Source organism: Sus scrofa, chromosome 13 (genome assembly GCF_054392235.1).
Source record: "Sus scrofa isolate SSC_HxYL_T2T_F1_AM1 chromosome 13, Sscrofa_HxYL_maternal_Yorkshire_Landrace_v2.0, whole genome shotgun sequence".
Taxonomy (NCBI): Eukaryota; Metazoa; Chordata; class Mammalia; order Artiodactyla; family Suidae; genus Sus; species Sus scrofa.
The window spans coordinates 139,642,443-139,665,302 of NC_139395.1; the positions used below are offsets into that span (position 1 = coordinate 139,642,443).

The 22,860-nt window shown below is 39.1% G+C and overlaps 1 long non-coding RNA gene across 3 annotated transcripts; it reads right to left on the reverse strand.

Annotated features, from left to right (window-relative positions):
- Nucleotides 1-258: 258 nt before the first annotated feature.
- On the reverse strand, nucleotides 259-21,711 carry LOC100519216 (uncharacterized). Of its 3 annotated transcripts, XR_014824511.1 has the most exons (6): nucleotides 21,611-21,711; nucleotides 12,252-12,419; nucleotides 11,683-11,755; nucleotides 11,201-11,287; nucleotides 10,376-10,535; nucleotides 3,989-4,309 (listed from the first exon to the last, which is right to left on the reverse strand). It is a non-coding gene; the product is annotated as an uncharacterized LOC100519216 (long non-coding RNA). The 3 variants fall into 3 exon arrangements; XR_014824512.1 differs by lacking the exons at nucleotides 12,252-12,419; nucleotides 21,611-21,711 and adding an exon at nucleotides 11,847-12,200 and having other exon boundaries at nucleotides 259-4,309; XR_014824510.1 differs by lacking the exons at nucleotides 12,252-12,419; nucleotides 21,611-21,711 and adding an exon at nucleotides 11,847-11,932 and having other exon boundaries at nucleotides 11,409-11,755.
- Nucleotides 21,712-22,860: the final 1,149 nt, after the last annotated feature.

Sequence of the window (22,860 nt, forward strand, 5' to 3'; positions counted from 1 at the left end):
CTGTATATGCAGCAGCAGTGGTCTAAAACCATTTGTCCTTAATACTATATTATATCTGGGAAGGAAGGACCATGTGCTATTAAATGGGGAAAATAACCATATCCTAGACAACTCCCAAAACACATGGGATTCAATGAGATATATCCATAAGGAAGTGGCTAAACTAAAGGGATTTCACATGGTCCTGGTTCTCCATACCTTGTATAAAGTGGGAATTTGTATTAAAGAAGTTTATTATTTGTAAAATCAATATTTCTATTTTTCAGTGATGACTTATATGAAAACACTGACGGCATCATATTGGTCTGGAGTCAAACCTGTTGGTCTAGACAACAGTTAACTAAGGGGTAGATAGTGGTGGGTCATGACTTGCAATGTAAAAAGTTCTGTGGCTGGAAAGAAATATTATTTGTGGCCCTGAGCTGGAGACTTCCTATATTCTTCGTTCAATGTGAAAGTCTGTATTCAAAACATGAACTTTAGGTCCAGTAACAAGGCAGCTAGAGTACAGGTTTATTGGTTTACCTATCAATGACATTGCCCTCTAAACTGATAAAGAGAAACACAGATTGAGAGGACTCAGTGTTCCTCTGCTCTGGTGGGACTCCGATCCTGCTCCAGTCCCATAAGTGCACGAATTCAGTGCACATCTCAGGGAGAGAAAAGAAAAGGCACTGGGAAGCAGCACCTGCTCTACTACCTTAAGGCTCTAACTAGTTGAGTAATAGCCTTCATCTGAGATAAGCTAATTCTTGCTACCATCAGAGTTAAATTCTGACATTTATCTACACCCCCGAGCTTCTGGGGAGCATGGGCTCTAACACAATCAACCCTTGCCACCTTCACATGAATCCTGGCATTCATCAAGTAACTGTCAAGCATCCTTAAGAGACCCTAGAAATAGCTGTCAGAGTTTGTTCACTCCTACCCCAAGCCTAGCCTATAGGGATTGCTTTAAATCCTCACTGTTAAGCCCTCATTAGAGTACTCAAGAGGATGTGCCTCACCAAATCCTAACAACCTCTGACTTCTGAAAAGCCTACCAGTTTATCTTCCAAATGAAGTGTAGGAGTAGTGTACTTCCATTTCCAATACCCTTCAAAAGAACTAAAGATAAGTAAAACAGACTCATCCTTGACCAGAAAGAATGTGTTCTGACTCTTCAGGAACAGGCTGGGAAGGGATATTTTCTTTTTGAGCATCTTGCCTACTCCAAGGGATCAACCTGACATGGGAAAAAAAGATGATGTGATATACTTTTTTTTTGGGGGGGGTAGTTAAAATATTATCCATCAACTGCTTAGAACTTGACATAAATAGTTTAGGGCACTCTATATGCTACCCCAGAAAGAAACCTTCCTGTACACCATTTGCATAAATGGTGTGTACACCATTTATGCTTCTTGAATTTCATGTCCCCAAACTGGTTAAAGCTAGAGAAAAATTAAACATCATAGAACGTGTCACAAACTGAATCCTGAACTAGGCACATCTCTGCATTTTACGAGGCTTTCTGAAATTGTGGAATGTGTACCTTGGAAGCCTCTAATAAAATATAACATCTTGGACTGGTTAAAGGTCACAAATATGCAACTCTGGCAATCTGTTCCCAAGGAGTGCTTTTGTGGGTCCCATGTCTGGGTAAAGTTGTAAGCTAAAGACAGAATTTTTTTCTTAAGGATATCAACATCCATGTATTTTTAATGTTTTGAAAAAGCACAATATTTTGAAAAACTGTTGTGCACTAGTAATGCATTTTCCAGATTTCCCATTTCTGCTAACAGTAGCTTAGGTTGTTCACATCAGTCCTACTGCTGAAAACAACTAAAAACCTGGATAAAATATATTTGAAGTAATCTTTTTAAAAGCATCAAAGAGTTGATAAAATAGTAAGGAATTCTCAGGCAAAAGTAAAGTGCAGCCAAGAATCTAGAGAAGTCAACATGCCTGGAGATAATCCCAGAAAATAAGAATCTCCTTACGGATGGCCTTTCAGGGTGCAAAAGGGGACAGAAAACAAAATTCTGGGTCTATGCAAGTTGGGGAGTCGGATAGGAGATCCTTTGCTACAACAATATCAGTTCCAGGATCTCCGAGTGAAGGTGAACAAGAATTAGAATAATCTGAAGAGAATTAAAACAGAATAACAATCCCTTGAGTTATCCAGGAAATAGCAAACTTTGAAGAGCTGGTCCCAGACTGGCTGTGCCCAGAGGTGCCTGGTAGAAGCAAATCCAAATACTCCTTGGAGCAAGGTATTTTCATTACAGACCTCACAATTATTCCTACAAAAAAAGCTTTCAAAGGCAATGCTAACACAGAGCCAAACAGGCCCAACATATAGGAAAAAGAAGTACTGAATAAAACAGACAACAAATTTCAGATGACAAATAGGTCATCAGAAACTCGAAGTGTAGCTCTTAGGACCTGTGCATTAATAGGCCCCCGGGTTATTATGATACATGCTAAAGTTTGAGAAGACACTGCTTTGCACTTTAATCACATAAATATGCATCCTACAGAAAATGTTTAAGTGCATTAAGTCTGGGGAAGGGCCCCAGAATTTGCATTTCTAACAAATTCCCAGATGATCCTGATGCCAGGCCATACTTTAACTGCTAGTTTAAAAAAAGGAATTATTATACAGGTCAAGAGAGTGGTCACATGTGGGAGGGAGAAGGGCTGAAATTTGGAAGCAACATGCAGAAACTTCCTGGAATGCAAGCAATTTTCTACCTCTTGATCTCAGTGATGATTACACAAGCGTAATCATCAAATGATATGTTTATATTTGAATGCACAGTGAGATCACTGGCTGTCCTTCCATTCAGTCATGTAGGTCAAATGCCACTGAATGTATCTTACCCACCACCACCATCCTGCCACCCTTATTTAAAATCAATTCCCAAAGTAGAAAGGGTAAAAAGTTATTAAAGTTGTAAGATATAACTTCAACTTTAGTTCCCAATGTAATTAACCCTCAAAATTAGCTTTCAAAGTTAAAAAAAATATCTACATTTCTGAAAGCTCCATTTAAAAAGTTGTTTAAAATTCAGAGATTTGGAGCTCCTGTCGTGGCTCAGCAGAAACGAATCCGACTAGTAACCATGAGATGGGGGGTTCGATCCCTCGCCTCGCTTAGTGGGTGAAGGATCTGACGTTGCCATGAGCTGTGGTGTAGGTCGCAGATGCGGCTTGGATCCTGTGTTGCTGTGGCTGTGGCAGAGGCCTGTGGCTACAGTTACAATTAGACCCCTAGTCTGGGAACCTCCATATGCTGTGGGTGCGGCCCTAAAAGGACAAAAGACAAAAGACGAAAAAAAAAAAAAAAAAACCTCAGAGATTTGATGCTATCTCTATTTACAGCCTTAATTCTTCATTCCCAATGTAAAAATACCTGCAAAACTGCAAAACAACTAACACTTTTAACGAAAACATGTACCATATAAAAACTTAAAGCTTTTTTTTTTTTTTTTTTCCCCTAAGTTAAAAGAAAGGGGGAGGTTCCTACTCCCAAGAGGTAAAGACGCAAATACCATCACTTTCTGCCTCTGTGAGAATGTCAGGGTCATATATAAATGAGTTCCACTTGAGAGCCATATAAGGCATCTGGGTCACCCAGTCAGGTATAAAAAGGATATTACTGATTTTCTCAGGCTAGGTGAAAAGCCTCCCATCCATAGTTACAAACTATATTTTGTTGGAATAATCACTTGGCCTGAAAACCAATCACAAGTCCTCAAAGCGCCCTACTCTTGCAAAGAAGTCAGGGTCTCTGCTACAGATTCATCCAAAGTTACGGCTATACCTTCTGACTGTCCTACTCTCCTAAGCATCCTCTAGGTCACAAGAACTATTTTGGAAGGTTGTGGGATTTTCTAGTCATTTGTGAATCTTATGATGCTTCATGTTAGCTGCCAATGTCCTTGTCACTTTCAAAGTTCTTTATACATATCATTCACATTTCCTCATAAAATGACACTAATAATTTGTCAGCCTCAATTTTTTTTCTGTATGGCAAGTGGCTTCTGAGTCATCTTCAGTTTAGAAACTGAAAGTATTCAAGTATTTTGTACAGAAAATACTAGACAATGAAGTAGCAATCTTCCTGTAAGCTGTTTTTTCCACATTTCCACTATTACCAGGTTATCTGTGTCACGTGAAGTTTTCATCCAGTATTTGATCACATCTGTGTAATTCATACTCCAGTGACTCGTAGTGAGTCCAAGGCATCACTGCACATTTTCTGAATCCTTTTTCTTAGCACGTCCTCTTTTAGTTTTCTGCACATCTCTGTTTGGTACATAACCTAAAAGCAAGATGTTATTTAAAAGCCTTTTTTCACATATACACAACTCCCACTCCCATATACCCTCCTGCAGGTTGAAATATTTATTTCCTCTGTGTCTTAATCACTTAAACAATGATTGAGGTAACACTGGTTTATAATATAATGTAGGTTTCATGTGTACAAAATTGTATTTCAGCTTCTGTATAGACTACAGCTTGCTCACCATGAAAAGTTAATTCCCACCTGGCACCATACAGTTGACCTCTTTTACCCATTTCACCATTCCTCCCTTCCCCACCTCTCTTGTAACCACTCCTCTGTTCTCTGTATCTACATGTTTGTTTTTCTTCAGTGTGGTTCATTTGTTTGTGGGTTTTGTTTGTTTTCTTGTTTTTATGTGTCTTTGACCACTGTCGTCGTGGTTAAAAGAACTCTAGAAACAGACTGCATGGGTTCAAGTCCCAATGCCACCACTAGCTATCAGTGTGACCTTGAAAACACTATTAAGTGGGAATGTAAACTGGTACAGCCACCATGGAGAACAGTTTGGAGATACCTTAGAAATCTATACATAGAACTTCCATATGACCCCGCAATCCCACTCTTGGGCATCTATCCGGACAAAACTCTACTTAAAAGAGACACATGCATCCTCATGTTCATTGCAGCACTATTCACAATAGCCAAGACATGGAAACAACCCAAATGCCCATCAACAGATGATCAGATTAGGAAGATGTGGTATATATACACAATGGAATACTACTCAGCCATCAAAAAGAATGACATAATGCCATTTATAGCAACATGGATGGAACTAGAGACTCTCATGCTGAGTGAAATGAGCCAGAAAGACAAAGACAAATACCATATGATATCACTTATAACTGGAATCTAATATCCAGCACAAATGAACATCTCCTCAGAAAAGAAAATCATGAACTTGGAGAAAAGAGTTGTGACCCCCCCCCGGGGGGAGAGGGAGGGAGTGGGAGGGATCAGGAGCTTGGGGTTATCGGATACAACTTGGAATGGATTCACAGTGAGATCCTGCTGAGTAGCATTGAGAACTATGTCTAGATACTTATATTGCAACAGAACAAAGGGTGGGAAAAAAAATGTATACATGTAAGGATAACTTGATCCCCTTGCTATACAATGGGAAAATTAAAAAAAAAAAAAGAAAACACTATTAAACCTCCTTGTTCCTCATTTTACTAATGTGTAATATGTGGAAAGTAATAGCTGGCATTATAGTTATGAAGTTATAATTATGAAATTTATCTGTATGAGGATTCAGTGTGTTAATTAATGTAAAACTCTTAGAGTAATTCCTGAGATACAATAAACTTATACAAGTCTTAGCCATTATTTATTGTATCTAGAGCCATATAAACCCCATAACTGTTGAGATTATACATGCTTCTAGTCTTATGATTTCTGTGCTGTTTTTGCTAGACGAATCAAACTATCTCAATCACTTAATAGGAATATGTCACATACACAGCTTTGAAGCTCATCAAGAGGCATGAGTTATTTATCCTGAACAGCTAAGGATACTGATAAGAGAAATTGAGAAAATGATAGAGCCTTCCTTATTACACAAAATAAAGAGCACTGCCTTGAGGCTATGTACAGCATAACCATGGATGCTGGCCATAGAGGTCAGAAACACTCCTGGCTCCCACAATACCTGAAACAAAATATACAAGACCAGACATCCCACCCACAGCAAAGTAAATTAAATGTATCCTCAGACATCTGAGAGCAAAGTTACATATGCAGGTGCATGCACACATACTGTTTACCCAAGACAGTCAGTATTCTTGCAGAAAGCTTATCACTGTTTTCAGTCTTTTTCCTCACCCACAGAGACTAAACTCATTTTTCTTATTCTCAAGTTTAGGGAAGATTTCACAAGAACCCCTTTTGCCTTAGTAAGAAACATGTTTCCCACATGACTTCTTACTACCTCAAAGAAGTTTTTTTTTTTTTTCTTTCTTTCTTTCTTTTTGTTTTTTTTTTTTTTTAGGGCCACACCTGTAGCATATGGAGGTTACCAGGCTAGGGGTCCAATCAGAGCTGTAGCTGACGGCCTACACTACAGCAACTCAGGATCCGAGCCGTGTCTGAGATCTTCACCACAGCTCACGGCAACACCGGATCCTTAACCGACTGAGGGAGGCCAGAGATTGAACCCACATCCTCAAGGATGCTAGTCAGGTTCGTTAACTGCTGAACCATGATGGGAACTCCCTCTCAAGAACTATTTTTGTTTAGAGTCAACATGTATCAGTATTTCAGAAATTTGGCTTCTGTGAAAGATGGAGAGATGTAGAAAGAGCAAGCTCTCACCTTAACAACCAGAAAAACTACAAAATAACCTTTCTTGAACTCATCAGAGAGCTGAGGTTAGGATGACCAAGTGGACTTTTCTGGGTTTAGTACTAAAAGGTCTCAGGTCCTGGGAAACTCCTCAGTCTCAGACAATCTGGGATGGTTGGTCGCCCCAGCTAGTGCTGAAGACTAATCCAGTAGCCTGAAATTCAGGGAAAGACTGACCCCCACTAAGGACCAATAGGATGTGGGCACAGAAGAATAGACATTAAACACAACACAAGGTGAGAAGAATTCAGCTAAAATTGTTAATAGATTGCTAAAGGCCAAATGTAGACTAGCTTGAGAATCTAGAACCCCTGGGAGCTTCAGCCAAAAAGTGAGTTTGCTAGAATTTCAGTCTCTTCTCTACCGGGTCCTGATGAGAAAGATTTAGGGCAAAACCAGAGACCAGAGAGTCTCTCTTGGAAGTGAAGGCCTGTTGGAGGAAGAGTAAGCTCCCACTGCGGGGAAGGCACAAGTACTTCCCAGACACTCCTCTACCTATAAATGACAGCTTTAAGCCACTGGGGAAGAAGGGACAGCAAACTCTATTTCCTCCAGGGTGTGTATGAAGCACCTTTGATACTGAGTAAGAGCAGAAGAAGGGGAGGACAAATAACTCCTACCTCTGGGTAAGCAACAACAGGAAACGGTCTTAGCCCAGGACCCCATGCCAATAAAATTAGAGGGCTCCTGCACTGGCAGAGGGTCAGGAGACTCTTGTCTTCTCAAGACCTATCAAAGACACAAGGCAGAAATGTTCTCTGCCACAGAGAGACTAAAGGTCTGAGAAAGCCCCCTCTTTCAAGGCCCAAGAAGACAAGGCTTGCCTAAGAAAGGCTGGACCAGAAGGACCAAGAGATCTCTGGCCCCCACTCCCAAGCTAGCAAGCACCAGGCAACCAGCAAAGGTAAAAGCAAAAACATGGAGAGAGATCCCTTTGAGACGAATGTTCACGGGAAAGGCTAGAAGCTGAGAGTGAAACAGGAACATTGAGGAAATCCCTCTGATTATCCAGGCAACAACACCCTAAGCATAAAATAACCCTAGAGAAAATAAAAAGTAGTCATATACTGAAGGTGGAACAATAAAATCCAAATCCAACTTAACTACCAGTTAGATCAATTCAACACATTCAACACACCACATTACTGACCTAGCAGAAGAAACCTGCTTATTTTGAGGCATACATTCTCTTTACCACAATCTTTACTTTCCTACACAAGATGCCTGGCATATGAGACATAGGAAAAACAAAACAAAACAATGTCAAGAGTGAAAGCAATTCACAGACAGACTCAGAGAGAACCTAAGTGTTAGACCAATGAGAGAGGAAATTTAAAATAACTTTACTATATTAATCATACATACTTAAAGTTCTAGTGGAAAACATGACCTGAACAGATAGGAAATTTCAGCAGGGCTTTAGAATTTTAGAAGAAGAGAATAGCAGAAGAAATATTTGAAGAAAGAAAGGCTGAATCTTCCCCCAATAACAAAATATACCAAACCACAGATCCTGGGATATCAAAGATTTTCACGCAGGATAAATATAAAAAAATACATACCCTGACACATCATAGTCAAACTGCTGAAAAATCAAAGTTAAAAAGAAAATATTAAAGGTGGCCATAGAAAAAAGATACATTACTGAGGAACAAAACTAAGAATTACACTGGGGGACTTAGAAACCATGCAACCCAGAATGCAATGGCCTGACATCTTTAAAACACTGAAGGAAAAAATACTATTAACTGAGAATACCATGCCCAGTAAAAATGAATGTCAGATATGAAGAAAATATCAACAGATAACAAAGGTTAAAAAAACTTTCCTCCAACAGAAAGACTATGACACCAAACAAAACTTGCAACTACACACACAAAAAAGGGAAGATATCCCAAAATAGTTATAATAAGTTACATAATAGTTATAATTATTAATTGTATTAAAGCAAAACATTAAAGATATACTTTTTTCTTTTTTGGATCACTTTGAAAAAACCACTAAAGTAGCAGTTCTCAACCAGAGGCATTTTGCCCCTGAGGAGACATTTGGCAATGTCAGGATATGTTTGTCACCATATGGGTAGGGTCAGGGAAGGGAGTACCGTGCTACTGGCATCAGCAAGTAGTGGCCAGGAATGCTGCTAAACATCCTACATCCTAAAAGGGCAAGTGTCACACAACCAAGGATTATTCAGCCCACAATGTCAATAATATCAGAATGCTCTAGCCTGACTAATAAGAGAGAGAAGGCACAAATTACCAATGTGTGGAATGAAAAAGGGGACATCACTACAGGTCCCAGGACATTAAAAGGATAAGACAGTATCATAAACAATACAATCCCATAAATTAAAAAAAGATGAAATAAAGTCCTTACAAGGCAGAAACTACCAAAGCTCAATTAAGCACATAATCTGAATAATCCTATGTCCACTGAAAATACTGAATTTTTAGTTAAAAATTTATAACAAAGAAAATTATAGGTCAAGATACCTTCACTGCCAAAAGTCAAACATCAGGATAAGAACAAGCTAACTCTTCTTAGTATACATCTATCTGATAGACATCTAACTTAGTTCTCTTACATACACCTTTGGAGCTGCTTTCCAGGGAATGAGAACCTCTAGAAAGAATGGGTTAAGACCAGCATCTCATACACATCTGTTGAGAGCTAACATCTTCACTCACACCACACTGCTTTTAAGAGCCATTCATACATTGACTAGAGTCTGCCTGTTGTACATTTTATAACCAGAGGAAGCTGCTCAAGTGAGAGCTTAATTTACAGATTACTTTCCATTCTTATCTACGCTTCAGACTATAGCACCAGGAAATTCTTAAATGAAGCCAGTTACTTTTTAAGGTGGTGTGACTGACCAAAAGAAGTTAGGCCATGGCTGCTGTAATCTCACAACTTATTAACAATATAACGACTTGGAGCCAAGGTTGGTGAGGTGGCCATCCTCCCTTGCTTATTTCTTCCTTACCTTCTCTGCAGTCTCTCAATATGTTCCTCTCTGCCAATCTGAACAATTAAACAGCCAAAGTAGCATAAATAGCTCCACCATCACCTGAATTGATTCTACTGGCAACAGCTGATAGAAATTTGAGCCTTTCTTTCCTGTAAATGTGACTATAATTCTGCAATTCTAGACCACTTGTGGTTAGGCTCAACTTCTTTAAATGTTAGGGCCTTTAGTTACAGGGTTAGTAAGGTGGGTGATAAGAGCAATGGTGGGTAAGGGTACTATTACTCTCTGGAAGGTGAAGGGTAATGTGAGTTTTTGAGGAGAGGCAACATTTTCTAAACTTTTAAAATAAGCAGTTTCTAACACTCCAAATCTTTAGGCTAGAAACATAATGTGAGCACATATAAAATTTAAAAATCTACAATAGTCATATTAAAAAGTAAAAATGAACACATGAATTTTAATGCTTAATATATCAAAAATATTTCAACGCACAGTTAATTTTCAAAAATAGAACATTTTACGCTAAAAAGTAAGTCTCTGAAATCTGGTGTGTACATTTAGAACATGTATTTCAGACAGCCACACTTCAAGTGCTCAATGGCCCCTTGTAGTTTGTGGCTACACAACGGAACAGGACAGATTTAGAACCTCCTTCTCCAAGTCTCTTACTTCCTCTGAATCATGTCAAACAATGCAGCCTCTGTTCTCTGCATCCCCCCACTCACCTGCATCAGCCCTTCCAGGGCACCTGTAAAAGCTGTCCCAGAACACCCATTAATACAGGATTAGCTGATTCCTCATCTTCCTCTCGTCTTAGGCAAGGAGCCAAACATTGCTGCCTTCAGAGGCTTGGCACATTCACATTCTGCACATCCTTCAAAAGCCCTAAAAATACAAGGAGGAGGAGGGAGTGAGCACTGGATCACAAAGTTCTCAAGATTCCAACAACTCTGACTTTAGTCAATAGAATCATTCCTCCTCTGTCTCTTGACATCTTAGTAGCTACTGAGAGGGCTAGAAAACAACTCATAATTATATTTTTATATAACTGAATGTCATCAAAGAAAGCCTTTTGGAAAAGAGGAGAGTTGGTGTATAATTTGCCAAGCCCAGTGAAAAATGAAAATATGAGGCCCTTTGTTCAAAAATTAAGAACTTTAGGATTTCAGGTGTTCCCGTTGTGGCTCATCAGAACCGAACCCAACTAGTATCCATGAGGATGTGGGCTCAATCCCTGGCCTTGCTCAGTGGGTTAAAGATCCGGCATTGCCATGAGCTGTGCTGTAGGAAGCAGATGAGGCTTGGCTCTGGCGTTGCTATGGAGGCCGGTGGCTATGGCACAGTTCTGATTGACCTGTAGCCTGGGAACTTCCATATGTCTCACCTGCAGCCTTAAGGGAAAAAAACAAAAAACAAAAAAACTTTACGATTTCTACCACAGAGCATTAAAACAAGCACAGGGGTGCTCTGAGCAAGGTGTCCTTCTGAGAGTGGAGCCCTGTGACTGCACCAGGTAGCCCTCTATGAAGCTGGTCCTGGTTGGAACTTACGTTTTTCCAGGAAGCTGGGAAGTGGTGCGATTTTCTGGACCACCTTTGAGGAACGGGACCTTAAAGGAGACTCCAAAATCACATCGGCTGTAATGAGAAAACTTTGAGCTGGTGAGAAGCCCAGGTTAAGAGGTAGTGAGGGGATGAAGTAGGTAGGTAAGACACCTGCCTCTGTTGATTAAACCACTGATTAATCAGTGTCACTCACATCCCAGGTGTTCCGAAGGTCAAGCTTTTGTGGTCTCTAGCTGGGCAACAACAGACGGACACCAAGAAAGGCAACTGGCCGGCCTGAGCAGGAATCCCTTCAAAGCTCCTTCATAGTCAACCTTCCGCCTCTCCAAGCCAGACACAGGTGGTGACAATGAGAGCAGAGCTTCAGAAGCTACTGCTGTGGGAGTCTGAGCTGTGACATGGTCTGCAGCCAACGACCCTGCTCCAGCGGTCCAGGCTGAGGCAGAATGGGGAGGGAACTTTCTTACCCACTCCCAGCAGCGGCTCTTTCCAGCGGGCAGTGTCTGCAGGTCTTCTTTTCCCAGACCAGGGGCACCAGACCTGAAGGTTTAAGAGATTAGAGCAGGGCCTTAGGCTACCTGGACCAGAGGCAACACCCAGTCCCCAAGCAATCAACCTAAACCACATCTACCATCTCCGAAGCCCCCTGCGGCGTCGCAGAGGGCAGCTGAGGCCTCGGTGACTCTGAGCCTCAGAGACGCGTCTCCCCCAACTGGCGTCTGGGCCAGCAACTACCGAAGGCTTCCACCAGCGGCCGTTCAACCGCAATTGGAGCCTGAAGTGCGCGCGGAGGCTGGGCAAGCGGTTTCACAGGCTAAAGGCCCCGCTCCCCCGCGCGAGCGCGCCCTCGCCGACACCCCACCCCTCCACGGAGCTGTCGGAGCGTGGGGGATTCTGGCTGTGCTGTTGGCCGCCGTCTATTTTTCATCCATTCTCGGTCTGGCCGCAGCGCGTCATCTGCAGCCCAGCAAGGGGCTTGGCACACAGTGAGGACTCATGCTCATGCATTAGATAAATTTGTAAGAGATCCGCATACCTTCCCACGTGAGGGCCAGAAGCCCTCAACAAGCAAGAAGCCTCCCCAGGCCTCAATGAAGCGCCTTCCAATCCATTTAGCAACCGCCAGGCTCTCAGCTCCTCTCTTCCTGGATCACAATTTGCTCATCTCCCTGCTGGGAGCTCACATCACAGATTTCCTAGACAACTAAATTTTAAGCGGCACTTTATTTAAAAATTGTATGACAAAACTAAGATCCTTGCTAAGTCAATGCCTATGCTAATTTAGTTCTAAATTTAAAGGAATGTCACATCTCCTTTACACGTTAGCAGTTTACCTCTTGTTCATCTTTGCAGTAACTGCAGTGGTACATCAAAACCTTTTTCAAACAAATATGTAGTTGGAGATGCTATTAAAAGAATTATATCTTCTTTCCAAACAAGTGGATATAAAAGTTTGAACTGTAGATAGAAAAACCTAAATCACACTGATACAAATTATACAATGGTTTATAAATAGGCATCTTATCTACCTATGTTATTCTGCAAATTTTGGCTGATATTTTTACATAATCACATGTGTATGAATGATACAGATCTTTAAATCTAATCATCATACTCAAAGTATATTTCCAAATATGTCTTTAAGCCCATCTTTATTTAACTCATGCAAAGAAGGTGGTAACTGAGATTAATATACATTTGTTGATAAATTTCACTACAATTTCCAAGGTTGATCTTATTTTCTTGCAGTTCAAGAAGGACTTTAACTTTCAATCTTCCACTTTTTTGATTAGCATTCCAGTCATTTCAAATAGTGAACAAAATTTTTTATTTTTTATTTATTTTTTTTTCATTTTTTCATTTTTTTTATTACTCAAATGAATTTATCACATCTGTAGTTGTACAATGATCATAACAATCTGATTTCACAGGATTTCCATCCCATAGCCCAGGCACATCCCCCCACCCCCCAAACTGTCTCCTCCAGAGACCATAAGTTTTTCAATGTCTGTGAGTCAGCATCTGTTCTGCAAAGAAGTTCCGTCTGTCCTTTTTTCAGATTCCACATGTCAGTGAAAGCATTGGATGTTGGTGTCTCATTGTATGGGTGACTTCACTTAGCATGATAGTTTCTAGGTCCATCCATGTTGCTAAAAATGCTGGTATTTCATTCTTTTTAATGGCTGAGTAATATTCCATTGTGTATATGTACCACCTCTTCTTGATCCACTCCTCTGTTGATGGACATTTAAGTTGTTTCCATGTCTTGGCTATTGTAAATAGTGCTGCAATGAACATTAGAGTACGTGTCTTTGCGAGTCGCGGTTTTCTCTGGATAGATGCCCAGGAGTGGGATTGCTGGATCAAACGGTAGTTCTATGTTTGGTTTTCTGAGGAATCTCCATACTGCTTTCCACAGAGGTTGCACCAATTTACAATCCCACCAACAGTGTACTAGTGTTGCTTTTTCTCCACACCCTCTCCAGCACTTCTTGTTTGTAGACTTTTGGATGATGGCTATTCTGGCTGGTGTAAAGTGGAACCTCATCGTGGTTTTGATTTGCATTTCTCTAATAATGAGTGACGCTGAACATCTTTTCATGTGTTTCTCGGCCATCTGTGTGTCTTCTTTGGAGAATTGTCTCTTCAGATCTTCTGCCCATTTTGGATGGGGTTGTCTGTTTTTTGGGTATGGAGCTGCAGAAGTTGTTTATAAATTTTGGAGATTAATCCCTTGCCCGTCGATTCACTTGCAAAGAAGCGAATTTGCAATTTCATTGTCTGATTCTGTGGGTTGTCTTTTTGTGTTGTTTAGGGTTTCCTTTGCTGTGCAGAAACTTTGAAGTTTGAGTAGGTCCCATTTGTTTATTTTTCTTTTTATTGTCAATACTCTGATAGGTGGATTTGAGAAGATGTTGCTGTCGTTTATGTCAGAGAGTGTTTGGCCTATGCTTTCCTCTAGGAGTTTGATAGTGTCTAGTCTTATATCGAGGTCGTTAATCCATTTGGAGTTTATTTTTGTGTATGGTGTTAGGGAGTGTTCTAATTTCATTCTTTTACATGTGGCTGTCCAGTTTTCCCAGCACCATTTACTGAACAGGCTGTCCTTTCTCCATTGTATAGTCTTGCCTCCGTTGTCATAGATGAGTTGGCTGTAAGTGCATGGGTTTAATTCTGGGCTTTCTATCCTGTTCCACTGATCTATATGTCTGTCTTTGTGCCAGTACCATGCAGTTTTGACGACTGTTGCTTTGTAGTATAGTCTGAAGTCTGGGAGCCTGATTCCTCCAGCTCCATTTTTCTTTTTCAGGATGTCTTTGGCTATTCTGGGTCTTTTGTGCTTCCAAACAAATATTAAAATATTTTGTTCAAGTTCTGTGAAAAATGTCCTTGGTAATTTGATAGGGATTGCATTGAATGTGTAGATTGCCTTGGGTAGTATAGTCATTTTGATAATATTGATTCTTCTAATCCAATAGAATGGTATGTCTTTCCATCTGTTTGTGTCATCTTTGATTTCTTTCATCAGTGTCTTATAGTTTTCAGAGTACAGGTCTTTTGTCTCTTTAGGTAGGTTTACTCCTAGGTATTTTATTCTTTTGGATGTGATGGTAAATGGGATTGCTTCCCTAATTTCTCTTTCTGCTCTTTCATTGTTAGTGTATAGAAATGCCGTCGATTTCTGTGTATTGATTTTGTATCCTGCGACTTTGCCAAATTCGTGGATGAGCTCTAACAGTTTTCTGGTAGAGTCTTTAGGATTCTCTAGGTATAGTATCATGTCATCTGCAAATAGCAATAGTTTTACCTCTTCCTTTCCAATTTGGATTCGTTTTATTTCTTTTACTTCTCTGATTGCTGTGGCTAGGACTTCCAGAACTATGTTGAAGAGTAGTAGTGAGAGTGAACGTCCTTGTCTTGTTCCTGATCTCAGGGGGAATTCCTTCAGCTTTTCACCATTGAGAATGATGTTTGCTGTGGGTTTGTCATATATGGCCTTTATTATGTTGAGGTAGGTTCCCTTTATGCCCACTTTCTGAAGGGTTTTTATCAGAAATGGGTGTTGGATTTTGTCAAAGGCTTTTCCATGTCTATTGAGAGGATGATATGGTTTTGATTTTTCAGTTTGTTAATGTGGTGTATCACACTGATGGATTTGCGGATATTGAAGAACCCTTGAATCCCTGGGATAAATCCCACTTGATCATGATGTACAATCCTTTTAATGTATTGTTGGATGCGGTTTGCTAGGATTTGGTTGAGGATTTTTGCATCGATGTTCATCAGTGAAATTGGCTTGTAGTTTTCTTTTTTTGTGGCATCTTTGTCTGGTTTTGGTACCAGGGTGACAGTGGCCTCATAGAATGAGTTTGGGAGTATCCCTCCCTCTGCAATTTTTTGAAATAGTTTCAGAAGGAGAGGTGTTAGCTCTTCTCTAAATGTTTGATAGAATTCGCCTGTGAAGCCATCTGGTCCTGGACTTTTGTTTGTAGGAAGTTTTTTACTCACAGTTTCAATTTCAGTTCTCGTGATGGGTCCATTCATCTTTTCTATTTCATCTTGGTTTAGTCTTGGAAGATTGTACTTTTCTAAGAATTTGTCCATTTCTTCTAGGTTTTCCATTTTATTGGCATATAGTTGCATAGTCTCTTATGAGCCTTTGTATTTCTGCAATATCTGTTGTTACTTCTCCTTTTTCATTTCTAATTTTATTGATTTGAGTCGTCTCTTTTTTTTTGCTTGCTAAGACTGGCTAGGGGTTTATCAATTTTGTTGATCTTTTCAAAGAACCAGCTTTTCGTTTCATTGATCTTTTCTATGGTTTTCTTTGTTTCTATTTCATTGATTTCTGCTCTGATCATTTCTTTCCTTCTGCTAACTTTAGGTCTTGTCTGTTCTTCTCTCTCAAGCTGCTTTAGATGTAAAGTTAGCCTGTTTATTTGAGCTTTTTCTTGTTTCCTGAGGTGGGCTTGTATTGCTATAAACTTTCCTCTTAGAGCGGCTTTTGCTGCATCCCATAGGTTTTGAGTGTCGTATCTTCGTTGTCATTTGCTTCTAGGTATTTTTTAATTTCCTCTTTGATTTCTTCAGTGATCCATTTGTTGTTTAGTAGCATGTTGCTCTGATTTCCCGATGCAAGCTGACATTCAATATCTGATTTGTTTATGTGAGATTTTTACTTTTTAATTTTTTTGTAAGATGTTTATTTTTCTATTATAGTTGAATTACAGTGTTCTGTCAATTTCTCTTGTACATCAAAGTGACCCAGTCTCATATATATATATATATATATATATATATATATTCTTTTTCTCACATTATCCTCCATCATGTTCCATCACAAGTGACTAGATATAGTTCCCTGTGCTATAAGCAGGATCTCATCGCTTATCCACTCCAAAGGCAATAGTTTGAATCTACTAACCCCAAAGTCTCAGTCCATCCCACTCCTTCCCCCTCCCCCTTGGCAACCACAAGTCTATTCAAGTCCATGACTTTGTTTCTTTCCTATAGGAAGGTTTATTTGTGCCATATGTCAGACTCCAAATATAAGCGATATCATATGGTATTTGTCTTTTTCTTTCTGACTTACTTCACTTAGTATGAGGGTCTCTTGTTCAATCCATGTTGCCACAAATGGCATTACTTTGTTCTTTTTATGGCTGAGTAGTATTCCATTGTGTATATGTACCACATCTTCTTAATCCATTCATCTGTTGATGGACATTTAGGTTGTTTCCATGTCTTGGCTATTGTGAATAATTCTACAATGAACATACAGGTGCATGTATCTTTTTCAATGAAAGTTCTGTCTGGATATATGCCCAGTAGTGGGATTGCTGGTGAGATTTTAAAACACTATTCCATGTATGCCGAGGCCAGCTCAGCAGGATGGGGCTGAAGAATGGGTGCTGTGGAACTTAAGGAAAAAAGTTATCATAAAACAAGACACAGAGACATTTATCTTAAGTAAAGGTGGGAACCGGGGGACTCAAGGTCTCAGGGACCAAGAGCCCTGCCTCAAGAAACCACACTGCCTTTATTGTGCTCTTTAGATGAGATCAAGTGAGGAGTGGCTATGGGTGGATGATGCAGGGTTTGTTTACTATTATATAAGTTCTTTTACTATTTTAAAAGCCACTTTGGGGGTAAAAGGTTAAGCTCTTACTCTGACCTCTAGGCACATAACAGTTCTTAAGCTTAAGTCATTTACTGTTTTTCAAGCAGGAAGATGGGATAAAGTAAGGCATGAAGATGGGATAAAGTAAAGAAGGACAAGATGGAGTTTTCAAAGAAACATGTCTTGCGACACAGGTAGTCCTCTTAGTTTTAGTAACGAATTCTGTAACACTCATGGCTTATGATTTTTTTAAGAGTTTTGGTGACCATGTTGTTGGTGAATAGTGCCACCAGTTCATGCTACATACTAATAAACAACTGTAGCTGATACTCAAATAACATCAAAACGTGATTTTTAAAATTGTTCTCTTGAAATAACTTGTGTTTCAAATGTTAACAGCTCTGTCACATCCATTGTCAGTAATTTTGAAGGCCAAAACCAAAATATCCTCTACTGAGTTTTTAAAAATTTTACATTTTGAGATAAATGTACGTTTACTCACTGTTAGTTGTAAGAAATAATACAGAGAGATTCTCTGTGCCCTTTATCCAGTTTTCCCCAAAAGTAACATCTTAACAAAAATATAGTATAATATCACAATCAGGATATTGAAATTCACATCGTCAACATACAGAACATTTCCATCACCAGAAGAATGCCTTCTCTTACTCTTTTATGGCCACACCCACTTTCCACCTGTTTTCACCCCATCTTTAATCCATGATAACTATGAATCTGTTCACCATTTCTATAATTATGTCATTTCAGGATAGTAATATAAACAGAAACACTGAGTATATAAACTTTTTTACTCAGCATAATTCTCTGGAGATTCATCTCAATTGTTTTCTGTATCAGTAGTTTGTGTCTTGTTGCCCAGCAGCATTCCATGAGGAATAACATCAAAGTCTGTTTAACTATTCAGCAGTTGAAAGACATCTAAGCTGTTTATAGTTTTTGGACTTTACAAATGAAATTGCTACAAACAGTTGAGCACAGGCTTCTGCATGATAAATGCCCAGAAATACAACTGGTGAGTTGCATAGAAAACACAGGTTCCATTTTTCAGAAACTGCCAAACTGCTTTCCAAAGTAGCTGTGCCATTTTATATTCCCACCACCAAGTTATGAGTCATCCAATTTCTCTGCAGTCTCACCAGCAGGGGGTGTTGTCACTGTTTTTAATTTTAGTTATTTAGATAGGCAGTGGTTTTAGTTAATTTGCAATTTTCAATTAGCTAATGTTGAACATCTTTTCACATATTGATTTGCAATCTGGTTATCCTCTTCAGCAAAATGTCTCTTCATTGGATTGTTTGGTTTTTAAATTGTTGGAATTTTCCTCCTGGCATTATTAAGGCGTAATTGACAAATAAAATTCTAAGATATTTAAGGTATACAGCATAATAATTTAATATACATATACATTGGGAAAGGTTTCTTCTTACTGAATTAACACATCTGCCACATATTTACCTTTTTTGGGGGGGAGGGGCAGGAATATTTAAGTTCTCTAGTAGCAAATATCAAGGATACAGCACAGTGTCATCAACTATAGGTACCACATTAGACATCAGATCCTCAGACCTTATTCATCTTGTAACTGAAAGTTTGTTCCCTTTTACCAAACTGTCCCCATTTTACTATTGAGTTTTGAGTTTTAAAAATATATTCTAAATAGTAGCTCTTTGTCAATATGTGTTTTGCAAATATTTTCCTCTCATTCTATATAGCTTATCTTTTCATCCTCTTAATAGTCTTTACAGAGCAAATGGTTTAGCTTAGTTCTGTCATATTATTTAATGTTTTTATATTTTATCTACCATGCAATGTATTTTGTAATTTTTGAGTGTGTTTATTCTAATACTTTGATAATTATTTTTATTTATTTATTTATCTATTTTTTTAGGGCCACACACACAGCATATGGAGGTTCCCAGGCTAGGGGTCCTATCGGAGCTACAGCTGCTGGCCTATGCCACGGCCACAGCCACGTAGGATCCAAGCCTGGTCTTTGACCTGCACCACAGTTCATGGCAATGCTGGATCCTTAACCCACTGAGTGAGGCCAGGGATGGAACCCACATCCTCATGGATACTAGTCAGGTTTGTTAACTGCTGAGCCATGAAGGGAACTCCTGATAATTACTTATTTTTGATCTAAAGGTTATTGTTATTGTTATAATTGTAACTTAAAATAAAGCCTTTAATCCTATGTCTGTTTAGGCAGAATCTAACTCCACACCGTGAAGAGTCACAAATGAGTGTATTTCTTTTTGCTCCCTCCCTTCAATCAATTTTAGTTGACATTTTTCTTAAAATTTACCTTTGTATTGCTAAATAAACTTCTAGCATTTTTACTTCATTTATCTTTGACCCCTTGCTATAAAGTATTAGTGAATCAGCAAATATTACCAACTACTTATTCTCCCAAACCCTTACTCAAATCATTAGATATGTTGTTTCCATCTTGTCAGGATTATTACATTTACATTCTGCAGTATTACCATAGTCCCCACATTTGCTTTAATCTTTGTCCTACAGTAAAGCACATCAGTCTCAATGCCATTTCTCATTTATCTCCTGGCTAGATGAAGTTCATATTCTAGTATTTTCTACAAGAAGGGCTCATTAGATGTTCTAAATGTTTACTTCTTGTCTTTGCACTTGAGTAACATTTTGAGTGTATAAAATATTCTTTGGTTACAATTTCTCTTGAGGATTTATAAGCATTGCTCTACTATTTTCTGGTATGGAAATTTGCTCTTGGGAAATAGAGATCAGTCTTATTTTTCTTTGTAAATGACTTAGTACTTTTGCACAGTTCTCCAAACAATTCTTTGTCTTTGAAATTCAGTAGCTTTGTTTTACTGTATGCCTCTGTGTCACTTTTTCCTGGGACATTTTGTGTCCTTTCAATTTTGCAATCAAATCTTTTGTTTTTTTAATTTCATGGTGAAATAGTCAAAATTTTCAAGGTATCCAAAGCAACTTTTTTCCCCTGATAAATGTCCTTATTTTTTTGTCTTTTTGCTATTTCTTTGGGCCGCTCCTGTGGCATATGGAGGTTCCCAGGCTAGGGGTCGAATTGGAGCTGTAGCCCCCACCCTACACTAGAGCCACAGCAACATGGGATCCAAGCCATGTCTACAACCTACACCACAGCTCACGGCAACGCCGGATCGTCAACCCACTGAGCAAGGGCAGGGACTGAACCCGCAACCTCATGGTTCCTAGTCGGATTTCTTAACCACTGTGCCACGATGGGAACTCCACTCACTTGTTTTTAATGAGACATTTGCATAGATCTTTTGCAGTTCCTTTTGGTGACCTCATTTTTGACAGAGGTATGTTTTTTATTTTCTGCATCAGATATTTATATCTAGGAAATTCACATGGAGGTGGGGCCCAGCATACATTTTAAATAAGCAGAAGTTTTCTTTTCATTCTGGGTTTTAAGGAGTTTTTACAGCCTTTAGTTTTCCCCAATAATGGAAAAAGGCAGCTCTAGGGCTTCTTACGATATAAGTCTCTCTCTCTCTGCTCCTAGATTGTTACCTGGAATTATATTTTGTCGGTGTCATTCAGCCTTGCCTCCTCCACTTTTTACATCAAAACCAGGTCCAAAGGACCTGCCATTGTCTGTACACTATATACCTTCAGTTACTTTATGTACTCGATGATCTCTTTCTGAGATCTGTAGCAATGGGTACCCTCTTTTCCACTTTCTCACATACACCTCATGGAATTCCAACACTCTCCCTAACTCTTCCGGTTTCCTCTAGTTTTGTGACTAGAGGTTTCAGCAATCTCCTACTTTCTTTGAAGGAAGATTTTGCATTTCTGCTTCTCATCCTGCTGGCTGCTTTAGGTTGATTTCCACGAAAAGGAGGAAATGGAAATCTTATGCCCTGTCTCGAACCAGAGGGCCTCAAACTAAATTCCTACTTGGCTGAAGTTTAGTCAATTGCAGTTTCCAAGTTCCAGCCATGATAACTTGCTGGAGAATTTTTAGATGGATATAGAGACAGGAGTATGTGAGGGAAATGTGGCCATTGAGGAATTTCCAATGGGGAATATTTATTTTACTGCATATTTCCTTTTGAATATCTCTCTGGTGCCTCTTCCCTGATCTTTGCCTTGGTAATGAGCCTTTTTAAGCCAGATAGTTGGTCCTAGATCATAGCCTACATAGATAAAGGATGATTTTTAAGGTTCCCGGTTTCCTGCATGATGCAGGTTATCTGAACCTTTGCTGTCTCCTTACTTCTCACCTTGTTTGTAAGCCACCTGAAAATACCCTGCCTTCAGAGATCAACTTGATGTACCTCATGTCTTCTTCCAATAATGGGCGTCAATCAGTGTTTCCTGCCTCCTGGGAAGGAAACCACAGAAAGACACTTTAGATTGTGACATGGGAAGCAAAGCCTTACAACACTCTTGTGAAGGGATTTCTCCTTCCTGAGCTGCTTCTTAGGGCAACAGATTTCCCAAAATTGTCGAACTAAAAATTCCCTTCCTCATTCTCCTGAGATAGAGCCTCTGTTTCCTATATACTCCAATCTTCCTCTTTCTTGACTTGTCTTTTTTTGTTTGTGTAACACCTCCTCTAGTAGCTTGCTGAGAATGAGTGCATGAGAGGAAAAGACGATTTTGAGACATCATATGTCAAACATCTTTATTTCTCCCTCATTTTAATTAAAAAACTGGTTGGGTATGAACTTCTGGGTGAGATATAATTTTATCTCAGAATGTTGGAGGTCTTACTCTATTTGCTAGCTTCTATGATTGTGGAACAATCCAATGCCTAACTGATTCTTGAACTTGTGTATACAATCCCTTTTCCCTACTCTGGGAAATTTTAGGATATTTTCTTTACTGCTACCATTCTGAAATTTCATAAACATGTCTTATTGTGGTTCCTTTTATAGTTAATTGCCACATCTCTGTTGGTTCCCTTAAAACAAGAAATACATGTTTTTCAGTTTTGGAAAAATTATTTCTTTTTATAATTTTCTGTTTTTGGAAATTGCACTATTCAAATGTTGAATCTTGAATTAAAAATTTTATTTTGCTGTGGTCAGGACACAACATGAGAGCTACTCTTTTGACAAATTTTTGAGGGTGTAATTCACTGCAGCTGACTCTGGGTGTAAGTTGTAGAGTAATCTCTAGAGCTTATTCATTTTGCTTAATTAGAACTTTATAACCATTGACTAGTAACTCCCCATTTCATTCTCTCAAGTTCCGGGAAACCGCCATTCTACTGTTTGATTCTATGAATTTGATTATTTAAGATACCTCAAAAAAGTAGAAATAATGCACCATTTCAGTGACTGGCTTATTTCCATTAGCATAATGTTCTCAAGGTTCTTCCATGTTGCCACATATTGCAGAATACCCTTCTTTTTTAGGGATGAATGGTATTCTATTGTATGCATAACACCACGTTTTCTTTATACATTCATCAATTGACATTTGTGTTGTTTTCACCTCTTGTCCATTGTAAATAGTGCAGCCATGA